The sequence below is a fragment of the Lepidothrix coronata genome, unplaced genomic scaffold (assembly GCF_001604755.1).
Source record: "Lepidothrix coronata isolate B3197 unplaced genomic scaffold, Lepidothrix_coronata-1.0 Scaffold49, whole genome shotgun sequence".
In the NCBI taxonomy this organism is placed as follows: Eukaryota; Metazoa; Chordata; class Aves; order Passeriformes; family Pipridae; genus Lepidothrix; species Lepidothrix coronata.
In genome coordinates, this window is record NW_016690229.1 from 4,830,799 (window position 1) to 4,844,228 (window position 13,430).

The following is a 13,430-nucleotide window of genomic DNA, read 5'->3' on the forward strand; positions in this document are numbered from 1 at the left end:
TGCCAGAAAAGCTTCAGCTTGGTTTTTCTTGCCTGTTTTCATATGCTGCAGTAGCTCTTGGAAGGGACCTTGAGGAAGTGGTGGGGTGACCCCAGTGCAGGCAGTGCAGCTGGCACAGGGGCTGGAGTGATGCTCAGAGTGCACAGGACAGTGTTCACCTCCTTGCAGTGTCCCCCTCCACACAGTACTCATCTCCATGTGTCACCTGACTCCTTCTGGGAGCAAGGGCTCTCCACGAATCCCCAGTTAACTGGGAGTCAGGCTGGGGAGTCTTGGCTGTCCTGGGCTCCTGCACCCCACAGCACCGGTATGAGGGGTGGCATTTTGCAAGAGAGGGTCAGAAGAAGCTCCTTGAGTTCCCTGAAGTGCCCATGGCAAGGTATAGGCCCCAGTGTTTGCTCCTTAGTACATCTCCAGCAGGGCATACCATCTCCACTATCAAGGCTGCCTTCACTGTAGTGGAATTTAGGGAGCTGGTCAATAAAATGGAGCCTGGCCAGACGTTTAGCTGTAGATGAAACTCCCTTCTCCTCTCTGCTCCTTGGAAAATACTCTTTTTTTTTTTTTCCCTTCATTTGAAGCACTTCCTGTAAACCAGAAGATATATGACTGTTTCAAAGAGTTTTAATACTTTTACCAGTAACTCCGCGGCGCTGCTATGAAGTGAGGCACTGTGGGTGAAGAAGTGCATGGCAATTTAGAAGATTTAATAGAAGTCGATTTTACACTTACACACATTAACATTCACACGGACTTGATAAGAAAAAAAGCACCGTCCAGTGTTCTCACAGCTACATGATGCTGTTTGCCAAAGTCTTTAGTTATAATTAGTCAGATTAAACTCCATCCATAGATAGCTTCAACTCCATCCAGAAAAGCTACCTCACCTTCTATTTTTACAAGCCATGCTGACAATAAGTACTCTCACATCTGACAGGATATATTGTCTTTGCCCATTGCCTCTTATAACCTGACAGTGAAAAATGTACACTTCAGCATCCAGGGAGTCGTTTGTTACCTCTCCACTTCCTTCTAATTAATGAAAACATAAGGGAAGAAACAATAACTGGGTCTACTGTTCAGGCAGAAAATGATTATTGCTCGGATGAAATAAAAAAAAAATATTTTTGGCACCTGATTGCCTCAGCAATGACATAATCAGCAGAGAATTTTACTGACTATGCAATAAAGCTGCATATAACTATAAATGCAAAATGCTTAAAGGGTTTGCCCCCTCCTTCCTTTGCATGTAGTTACACCTACCATAAAGGCTATCTTAAAGATGATAAAAATGAGGTGCTTTATAGACAAATGGTCTTTTTACAGAAAAGTGAGAGATTGGACCCAAAAAGCAGTTCAGCCTGGCTTTGCTAACAGAGATGTGTGGTTTGGCATGGAGCACTTAGATTGCTGTATTTGGGCCAGGTAGCATATTTTTCGTGTTGGTACATGGGAAAATGATTGATACAGATGAAACCTGGAATTCAGCAGAGCACTTCCCAGGCTTTTACTCCAGCATGAGTCAGTGGAGGGGCTGGGGGGCCATGGGGACTGGGGAATGCATACTCACCAACACAAAATTAGTTTCCCCAGTGGTTCTGGCATTTCTGCTGGGAAAAGTGGGGGATTCCCCAGCCTTTTTTAGAATTTTTCTGCTTTCCATGAGCATTAAAACTGGCCGGGGCATTTCTGCCTGAGATCCACCTGTAAAACATCTCTGGGATATCCGAACTTGTTTCAGAACTCTGATTTTCCCATTCATCGTCCATTCCTTGAGCTTTCTCATAGAAATGTCCTGAATATAATGACTGTCCTGACCTCCATAAATACAGGGCAGTATTTTCTCAGATGATCAAAGTTGCTGAAATACTGCTATTCCATTTCCCAGAAAGCAAGTTGCAGAGAGCTGTTGGGATGAGAACAGATGTCTTCATTACCCACCAGAAGCAAATGGAAAACCAGTGCAACTGAGGGGAAAAAAGGAGAACAGCAGTGATATGTTGATATTGCAGTTGTTGCCAAGTGGTACTTTATTGCCTGGTCTTGAATGAGGCTATGAACAGTGTAAGATGCTTTAGGACACCCAGGCACTAAACCCAAGCCTCAAGTAACCTGTGACTGTGTTTCATCTTCTCTGTAAATCCAATGTTTGGCTTGCACCAAAGTTTAAATGGCAAAGTGTCATTATTGGCTGGAGACAGTGACTTGCAAGGACAGATACATGGCTACCCAAAAGAGGATGAATGTCTTTTATCCTGTTAAGAAAAGGGTGGATACTCAAGTTAATAATTGTGATACACAGCCAGAAATAATTAGAGACTGCAAGACTGGCAATCATAAATTACTTTTCTTTTAATAACATAACGAAGGCAGAGTTGCAGAGGTAATAGAAAAGTGCAGCTCAAGCAGAGAAGTTCAAATGAAAAAATCAAGGCCAAATCCATTTCTTTAATTCCTTTCTCACACAAAGGACAATAAAATATTCACAGTTTCCAATGGACTAACTTTAACTATAGCTGATTTTTTCCGCAGCTAACTCATCTAGGGGAAAGGAAGAAATAAAATCTTAAAGGGGAGCTCTGCTGCCTATTTAAATCTGTGAAATGTGGCAATGGAAGGACTTCCTCCACATCTGCAGATGATGGTGGTTGTAGGTAGGAGTAGCCCTGGTCTAACAAGCTGGTTTTTGTTTGAAATTCCAGGAGAAATCCTGGATACCAGCCAGGGATTCTAATAGGAGCACCAAAAGCTTTATTCTCCAGTGGGATTTCCTTGGGATACATCAAAGTGATAGTTTTTCTGTTGCTGGAGTCACATTGTCAGCCTCCTGCCCAGTTTGCTGCCAGAGCTAACGCAGGAGACATCAGTAGGCTGAACACAGGTGGCTAAGCTGGCATGGGTCAAATTATCCTGCAGTGAGGCTCTGACTGACTCAGTGCCCATCTTTAGAAGCTGAATTTGGGGGAGATGGACCCTGAGAACAGCTTGTGCTGTTTTAGTTCAGTATGCAAGGGGCAGCGGAGTTTGGAGTGCTGAAAGCAAGATCATTGAAATCTGCTGAGTTGATGTTATCCATTGCAGTGATTTTCTTTAATTGCAGCAGAAGCTGAACGTCCTTTTGTCTGTACAGTGTGACAGACTTATGAAAATATAATGTAAAACTTGAAATGTAACAAAAGGAGGTGAAATGATTCCTAAATCACTGTGATTCTTTTGGAAAAGAGGAAAGGCTTTGCTTTCATGCCCAGACCTATCTTGCAGAGATAATATCAGTATGTGAATTACAGGAGTATCTTTAAGTCCTGAACTCAAGGTTTGGTTGTCTTGGGTGGCATCAAGCAAAAGAAATTATACAGCCTTTCACATGAATATAATTAAATACAGTTTAATATATTTTCCAATAAGAATGTAAACATGTCTGAGCCAAAACCAGCCTCAGTTTGAATTTTACAAATAATGTAGGCTGGAGGTTCCAGTGTGACTTTTAAGTAGGAGTCTGCAATTTGTTCTACTTTAATTTGACCCATCCATCTTGATGGGTAGTCTCATTAATGCAGCACAGTTTTACATCAGAAATATCCCCTTTGAATGATATGAAGCCTAATGCATTCCTCCCACGCTGGAATAAACATAATATGTGGTAAATATTAACACCTGATGATCCTTAACACAACTGATCGATCATCAATTTTCAAAAAGGGAAACCATCACTGGGTAGAAAACAGATCAGCTGTTGAGCCAGACAATTATCTCTCTCCTGAATGAGATACTCCCTGCCAAACCAGAAAGAAATAGATATCTGGCAGACCAGTAAATGTAACTAATACCTTTAGGACATGTTGGACAAAATTCTGTGTTCATAGTGCTCCAAGGACTGGAAAAGGCTCCAGTACCAAGGTACACGTCCCATCACTGACGTGAAAATCACTGCATGGTGGTGCAAGGCCCTGCTCTGAATAAAGAGCTGTCACTGCTAACAGTGGTACCTGTTGACTTCAAGACTTCTGGAAGGATCAGTGATGTCCTCCGGTCTTCTTTGCCTCCATCTCCGCATCTTCCTCATGGGGAAGACACCAAGACACGTTGCTCACAGTGGCTCTGGGAAGAGAGATGGGGTGGGAGGATCATGCAGAAGTGAGGCTGGGCTTGCCATCAGAAGCTTATTCCGTCTTGGCCACCTAAAGCACCAACACCACCCCACCAGGGCTGGTGCACCTCTCACACTGCCTGGATGGAGCTGTGGTGCAGGGAAATGGTGTTTTACCTCCCTGGGTCTCTTTGACCTTGCAGGAAAAACTAACCAAGTCTTCCCCGAGTTGCCTGTGACTGGCTCCAGGTGCTGTTCTCACCACTAAGAGGAGAATTAAGCAATGTTGGGTTAAATGAGCTCTGAACTGAGTGACTGGTTGACTCTCTCTGCAGGGATTTCAAAAGCAGTGATCTGCTCTGCTGCCCCATGAGATGTGGCTGGTGGGCTTGGCAACCTGCTGCTGTCTCCAGCTCCTGCTGGAGACCTCAGCCTCTAGCTAAAGGTAACATGAGAGAAGTCCTTCAACAAAATGAGATTATCAGCTGTTGCAATTCAGTTTGCTCTTTTAAAAGATGTATGTCAGTTTACATCAAACCCTTTGTTGGCTAACAAAATGTATCAAAGGGACACACATGTCAAGGGTTTTCAGGCCACAGGTTAGACCTATCCTAAAATAGCTGTTTTTAAATGGTGCAGTTCTTTAAAATCTGGAATTATTTTCTTTTTTTTGGTAAATTCAGAGTAAATTTGCCCTTGTGAATTTGGTGTCTGCAATTAAAGAAAAATGAAAAAAATAAATTCTGATTAAAAGAGAAAGAAGAGCGTTATTTACTTTGTTAGGGGACAGAAAAATAGAATAATTTCTCCTTTAGCTGCTCCCAAGCCTGGATGGCTGAAGCAGCCTGTTGCTGGAGCTGCACTGTCATTGCTGCTGAGGCTGATACACAGGCAGAGAGATTCTGGCATGAAGCTCGCTTCCATTAACATATTTTTTCTATGAATGGCACTGTTTGTCCTGCGGAGTGGAAAATCCCTCTGCTTGAAAAAATGGTCTCGAGGGACCACCTCTAAAAGGGAAGGAAGAAATTTATTCATCCAGGCTCACACGGTCTTGGTCCCTCTGCTGAGAATGACAACCAGCGTGACTCCATGTGTCAGCAGAGGTCCTGGCGCAGGAACTGGGCTGAGAAATATGGGGTAATTTGAAGTTGACATTAAAACCTGTCACCATCTAAAACAGCAGGGAGAAAAAAAAATAACAATATTTGCTAAAAGGCAGAAGATAAAATCACTAGATGAAATTACTGCTTCAGAATGACCTTCTAAAAATACCTGCGGTGATCAGTCTGGGTGGATGGAGAGCTACGAACCGGAGAGGTGGTGACTCCACTCTGAAGCCAGGTCCTCCCTAGAGAAATGTAATTTGCACCTTGCAAAAACACTGTCCCCAGATAAATTATGGCCACAATGAACCACAAATACAACAGACAAAAGGAGCCCTTTCCTTGTAAACAAAGTAGGAGGAGGGAAAGCTCCAGTTCCAGCTTCAGCCAAGAGTCTGGTCGTTATCTCTCAGCACAAAGAAGAATCCTAGACTGGGGCTGCAATTTGGGCAGACCCAGGCAGTTTGTCTTCGTTCACACTGCCAGTGTGTCTCCCACAGTCACCTTCCCCTATAAAACAGGCAATTATTCAATTGCTGCTCTACTTTTCCTGCATCCAGTGACACCTACTTGAGTTTCCTGGGGAGCTCTGTGGAGCAGGAACCTGTTTGCATTTCCCATTGCCTCCCAACAAGGGTGACATTCCTGATGGAGCCATGGCAGGGCTACACTTCCTGTTCCTTGCCTAAATCCCTTTTGATTTCACAGTCTCTTTGTTATAGGCAGGAACACTAATATGTGGCTGGGTACAGATCACCCCACGGGCCCACGTACACTCTTAATTTCCAATGCATTAACAGCACACTCCAAAACTCCATTCCAAGACACAGACAATAAAAATGAATTAACTGAACAGTCATTAGGATATAATGTTGTAGCGTTAAGGTGAGTCACAATATAATTACCATTATTTCTAATGGAGTTACCACGCCATTACAGCAGAACAACACACCTCACCCCTACCTTGGAATGGGCACACACCTCATTGCACATGCACTGTGGGGCACGCTCGATTCCAGCACAAAAATCAAGGAGAGATCCAGGGCTGGCTTGGAAAATTGCAGCCCCAAGTCAGATGTGTGCAAAAACCACACCCCAGGATCCTGGATCCGAATCTCACTGAATTAGTGATACGGGTCGGAACCAACTCACTGGGTGTGTGCATGTGGGGAAGGGCTGGGCCTGGACCTTCTCTCTTTCTTTTACCCCTTTTAATCTGTTTTCTTCTTTTACTCTTTTCCTTTTCTTCTGGATAACTTAAAACCAATGAATTGTGTTTTACTAAAGCTGGTATAGGGATTGTTTTAGTGTGTGTTTCCTGTGGAATGGGTCTTTGTGCTGAATATTTTAGTGAAATGCTTTTTTTTTGGTTGTATTTTACTCCCGTAAAAACCTTTTTCCAAAATATCTTATTTTTCTCACAAAATTAAAAAGAATTTCTCTTAGAGAAGAGTGTGTGACTCTTTCTCTGGACGTTAATTAGAGGTTATTGCATAATCCAGAGTGTAACTCACAGGTGCTCTTAGAGGCTGGACTTAGAAAATCTGGGTCTGTGTCACTGGCATCAAAATGAGCCTTTTATTGACTGCAGTGAGTTTTAGATCAGCACCCTCAGGCTTCTTGGCACGGGTTCCTAAAGAAAGGTAGATTAGGCATGCACGACCTGTGGACATTTCATTAAGTTTTGAACTTAAAAGTCAAATTCAACTGCATTCATGGGAGGAATTGCAGACAAAAGGTCTTTGACTTCTATGTATGCAGGAAAATGTGTGGCTGAGGCAAAGGCATGGATTTCTGGTGGTCCCAGGAAGGAGAAGGTTGAGGCATCTGCTCCCCACATCAACCTCCAAGGAAATATTTGTCTTTAGCAGTATCCTCCACAGGTTTTGGGTTTGCTTTTCTAGGACTCCTGGTTTACAAGGTGGTCAGTGAACTCTTCACAGCAATCATTTCGCTTCCAGTTTTGAGGCATGTTGGCTGTTTCGTGAGATATTCTCCATAAGGAGCCTGCAAAAGCAGGGAATATGGGATGTGACATAAATGTATTCTGCTAATGCTCTAAATTAGTCATCTCAAATATGTATTTAATATAATAAATTTGGAATACAGCTACTGTAGGTTAAGTGGCAAGTGGCAGCACTTATAATGAGGATTAATATACATACAGGTCCTACAGATTTGTTAAAATTCAATAAATATTTATTATAATCCACTGGTTCTTAACTTACACTTGAATAAATTGGCTAATGCTAAATAAATAGAGGAGCATGACCAAAAGGAATGGGCAAAAGCCTGTTGCCACTGTAAGCTAATGACTCACAAGATGTTTGTTCTAACAAAACCTGGTTTATTTAGGTTTGGCTCCAATGCCAGTGAGTTTGGCAAGATTTGCATTAGAGCATTTATCTCCAGATGTGTTGCAGAAGGAAATTTCTTTAGAATTTTAGATGAGATAGTCTTTTTCAATCAGAACATGTCTGAGGGTTACTTGTGTTCTTCCTAGAGAGCAGCCTTTGCTCCAATTCAAACAATCCTGAAAGGAAATTAGTTATTCTTGACTATAGAGCATCTTGATGCAGTCTGACTATGAAAAACTAACCTGACTTTTTCAGCTTCAGGAAAGAATACCATTTATGTTCCCTTATATTGGCTCCATATTTTTTTAGGGAAAAGGAACGCAGGGTATGGCTGTAAGTTTGAAATGTAGCAGGCATGAAATCGAGCTCCCATCAGGCTGTTGTGTCCCAATAGTCTGGGAAAGCTCCAGTTGGAGATATCTGACCAGGGTATAGGTGTGGTCAAGATGCCATCTAGCCATCTTTCAACCTGATATCTCTGACGTGGGTCTTCCAGAACTGGTTTGGTCACAACTATTCCAGATCCATCGTGCTTAGCTGGAGGCACATCAGTGTGCCTGGAGAGACCAGATTTCCAAAGGTACTTGGGTCTCTTATAGTGTGTGAGGAAGTTCAGTTGAATTTCAGAAGCCCTTTGCCATAAATGAGCATCTAATTCACTGCTTGTGCTTTTGGAAATCTTACCAACCACCTCTCTGTCTTCATGGGTTGGTGCCTAATCGTTGTTGAACGTTTGGCAGGGGCAGGGACTGCCTTAAAAGCTCCTCAGACATTTCAGACCAGTGTGGAAGGCTTTGCACAAGGCAGGGATGAAGAAGAGAAAATTTTTGAATTGCCTATAATGATGAATACAGAGCACCTTGTTTTGCTAAATTATTTTTGCTCATTGCTTCACCTACTTTTTTTTTAAAGTTGATCTTTTTCCTAGCTTATTAAAGAATTCTTGGATCTTTCAGGAGAACTTTTCCCCATATCTGATGATAAATTACCTTCTCCTGTAAGTGCAACATGGTGCACACTCTGCTGTCTGGCACTGCTGTTCATTACCATCTTTCATGGTTCATCCTCTTGGCTTCCTCTCCCATCATTATGTCTTTGCCCACGATAACCTCCTTGACACTGTCTCACTGATATTTTCTTAGCCTTCCTGGACCCTTTTCCTACTGCTGTCATGCACAGGTTTGCAATGAATATTTCCTCATTCCCTTGTGACAGATAATAATATTTTTCTTAATTGATAATCACGTCTATTAGTGAGTTACTTGCAGGAGAATAGTTAATTCCAGATTGCTTAGAAATTCTGCAGAAGGGCTGAGGGTACGTGCGGTGCTTCCCAGGTGACTCTCAAGCCTTGAGCCCCATGAGCTGGTGATCTCTGCACCACTGATGCTTGTCTAGAAGTTATGTGGTTTCATTCCCAGCCCTGGACAGAAGAGGAGAAGCTATTACCTGTGTGGATGAGGTTGACCCCATCCGTAACCATGCATCCAAGTCCTGTATAATGCATTTTGGGTGAGAACAGAGACCCTGTGGGAAAGGAGAACTTGTAGAGGGTTTGATCTGAGCAAGGGCTTGGCTTAGCAGAGCACCAGGCACAAAGCTGCTGGCACAGGTCCCTCAAAGAGCCTCACTGATGACCCCAGCTGTGAATGGCTTGTTTTTAACTCCCTCCACACGGTGTTGCAGGAGTTCCTTGGCTCACACATTGAGAGGAACTCAGAAACAGTCTCCTAGATTAGATAAAGGTAGTAGGGTGACCCTCAGAGCCAGGCAGTCCCAAGAACTTCAGGGAATTGAAGGGAAGGCAGAAGTAAGAGCTGAGTGAGAGCCTGAGGCATCTGCACAGCACAGGCTGACGGCGAGATAACCGCAGGGAAGAGAGAGGAAGGGAGGGGGTAAAATGAAGCAGTGAGCATTTGTAAATGGGACTCCTCGGGAACTGAACATGATTGCCTAAAAACTCCTGCACTGCCTCTGAACAGCTGCTTTCCCTGTGCTAAATAAATCATGCATCTTGTTACCTTATCCTGTACGCACGGAAAAGATGTGTTTGAGCAATAAAGCGCGGAGCCCTTCCAGCACTTTGTTTTTCCCACCAGCCTGTGCCTCTCTCGTGTCAGCTCCTGATCTGGTTTCTCTCCCATCCTTCCCCAGTTTCTCAGCTCCCAAACCAGTTTGTAAAGCCCGGGCTCTGGCCAGCCATCAGCAGAGACCCCAGGCACTCCTGGACTGAGATTTGCAGTGGAGGAGCTTGATAAGAAACCTGAGAGCAGGTTTGTGCTCAGTGGGTGGTGTCGAGGTGCTCAAAGGGACTTAGGCCATCTCCACTGGTGTGTGGTGATGTGGGCTGCAGCCCTCATCCCTCCAAGGAGGCTCTTTTTGTTCCTCACAACCCCTGTGAGGACAGTGCCCTGCATCAGGCTGCACTTGGGTTGCAAAGGACAGTGCTGCATTTTGGGAATGAGTTATTCAAGGAAGTGGGTCTCCTCAGACAAATTTTGCAGAGCTCCATGATCATCAGAAGACATTTCTGTAGCATGCACCAAGCCACAAGTGTTCTTTTTTGCTGTTAAGCACCACCAGTGTTAATCTGTGAGGGAGCGGGAGGCGTGCTCGCTCAAGAAAGATGCGGGAAACAAATTACAAGTTCTTATATAAATCCAAATGTGTCTTCCTAAATACGCCGCCTCTCAAAATGAGGCTGAGATTTAGCTTTCACAATAAGCCTGAACTGTGAACTTTTTAATTTGCACATGGTTTCAGGAAATCTAACTCATCCTATCAGAAAAAAAGCCACTTTAAAAAAAAAAAAGCAACAGTGCTCTTTTGCTTGTTTCTTTATTCCAGGAGCAGAGTAATTTATGTACTCATTTAATTTTGTTCTGCCACAAACAAAACCACAGTATATAATGCAATCCCTGTTGCTGGAACACTTATTGTTGGAAGGACACTGGAGAAGACATAAATGTCCCTGACACAAAAGAAGATCCCAGGTTTCAGAGAGATCAGACAGATTGGAAAATATGGGGGGTTTGGTTAAATTTATGAGTGGTCCTTTGTTCTTTCTTTTCGAGTATGATGGCATAATCTTTTAAAACAACAGTAAGAGCCAAATACCTGAGAGATAGGTGCTTTAAAAACAGAGCACTTCCAACAATGAAGGCAAAAACTCTCAAATAATTGAAAAAATATTTGTGTTGGGAGGTAAGGTGGTTAGTGCCTTCAGAGAAACACCTTCCAAAACAAGAGTATTGTATTCCACACCCAAACTGGAAACACAACACGCCGGGTTTGCAGAGATACCCAAAACCTCCCAGCCAGCCCGTGAAACGGCCGTATTTCATCTTTATGAGAGCGTCCGACAGCTGTATTTCACAACTTCTGAAAAGTCAAAGAAAGAACCCGACCCTTACATCTTGCTGAACAAAAAAAAAGCCCACAACATGCGAATGAACTCAAGTCAGCTGGTGGGTAATTGGCTCAGTTATCTCCCATGTCACCGTTTCATCCGCCAACAGTGAGATGCTGATAAACCCAGAGGTGTCTGAGCTCACTGGGAGGATGGAGGGAAGCAGCCCTGGCACCCCCCAGTTGTTTCCTTGCTCGTCAGGCAAAGCAATCCCTTCTCCTGCCTCAGTTTCCCAGTTAAATGAGGGAGAGCATCACACTGCTGTCTCCCACATGAGGATTTTGAGAAGAAAGGCTGCTACTACTGTGCTGTCAAGGAACATAATTTCTGTTTGCCACTGGTTTTGAAAACAATTTCATTTTCTTTTTCTTGCCAGAAATACCAAATGAAAAAAACCCAACCCATCTTTTCCTTCATACCACATGAAATGTGTGTGTCCCACAGATGTGTTATATCCATGTGCAGCAGAAAAGGCTGGAGTTGGCCTCTGGGAGAAGTTAGGAGACATGTTTTTAAGCATGGTTATGTTGTGAAATGGTGATGAAATTGCTGCTTTCATCTGGTGGGAGAGCTGCAGGCAGCATCTTCCCTCCATCCTTCCTCACCAGTGGGGCTGAGATTTTTTAATTAATGGGAAAATTTGCAATGTGCTCCATTAGTGGAGAGGTGGGACACTGCACTGCAACAAAAAAAAGGTGTTTTTAATTAAAAAAAAAAAGAACTTAAATGACCAAAGGAAAGCATTTTGCCTCAGGAAGATGAAATTGAAATAAACACTCTTCTTTACAGTCAAAATGTATATCTTAGGGTGTAATAGCCCGATCTCATGACGACTTGGGGGACTTCACAGGCAGCTCCAAAGCTCAGAATTGGTTTTTCCAATTATTAATAAAAGATAAAGCCAAGAAAAAAAGACTGTTTTTATAAAATAAAGAATAACTCATTCTTCACTAAGTGTTTGGGGTGTTTTTTGGTAGGGACATGCCAATTTGTCAAGACCTCAATTTCTTGAAAGAATTTATCTGTATTGAGACAACTGCCATTGGCAAAAGCTAATTCTACCTACTGATGGAATTTCGGGTCAAAGCAAGAAAAAAAAAGACAAAAGAGAGAGAAAGCACATCCCCAGCAACCTTATCAGCTAGGAACAGGACAGAGCCACATTCGAGTCTGTGCCAATAATAAATTAATTATTCATACAAGTTCTTACAGAGAACAGAGGAAGACCAACCACTGGGTGACCAAGCGCCTCCTCACCACCAGTGAGGTGGGAAGGTGGCTGGTCCAGCAGGTTGCCAGGAGATGCCCAGCTTTTCCAGAAGCTCCCTCAAGCTGGAGGTGTTAGGGGGTGCTGGAAAAGTGAGTGGGGTGCATGGTTCAGTCAGTTTGGCTTCATCCCAGGACAGTGCAGCATCTTCTGCAGGATGTGAAAACCTGATTGACCTGACTCATATCACAGGGTGTTGGCCAGTCTTTGGTTTGAGATCAGATTTTGGCCCAAAGAAAACCAGAAATCAATTAAAAAATTGCTCTAATTGGGCCAATAATCTGCATTTTTAGTTTTTTATTATTGGAAATAATTATATTACAGTAGCTTGGTATTTTAGAAGGTTATAAATGCATTTTTATATAATCAGCATTTTTAAAAGTCTATAAACATCCACTATATTTGCCTAATGTACTATAAAAACTTCCAAAGGAGCTGTTATTATCCAACTTGTCACCTCACACAGGCTCTGAGGAAGAATTTTTTTTCTTGTCTGCTGTTAATAAAATGAAGCAAACCATTAACAGCTTTGGAGCCGGAGGGAGAGGCAAAGGGGCTTGTAATCTTGGACTCCAAAGGAAAAGTCTGCAGCTTTGCTCCTCACCTCTTTGAGATTCCCAACACGCAACAACAATTTCAAACAGACAAAATCAGTTTAGGTTACATAAATTCAAAAGCCCGAGCCTGGTTCTTTTAAAGTAACAACTTGCATTTTGTTTGGAGTGTTGCAATCTCTCACATATCATTTTGAACTGGTTCAGTTTTACAGTCTGCTGTGCGGCTTCCTCAGGTTCCTTTGGTTAAAGGAGCTTAAATGCAGAATTATTATGTGCACACATGAATACATTATTATTAGGCATATATGTATATGCATGTGCAAATATATATATATAAAGCCTGTCAGGCTGTGGTGGTTGCACATTCAGGCCCCATCTCTCCTGGCAGTCTCTGCATGCCAAACTCCCAGTGTTATCGGTGTATGGAGCAAGCTCCAAACCAAGTCCTGATAAAAAGATGCCACACATTTTGGAGAGGAATGCAGATATTTTAGTCCCTGAGAGCTCAAGGGCGAGTGTGGTTGTAGAGCAATTAGTGAGGGGAAGAAATCAGTGTGCAAAAAGCAGGTTTGGGTTTTAAATGATCTCTTAATTCGCGTCTCAGAGGTTTGCTTTTGGTTCATCTCCGTTTATAGTTTGCTCCTGTT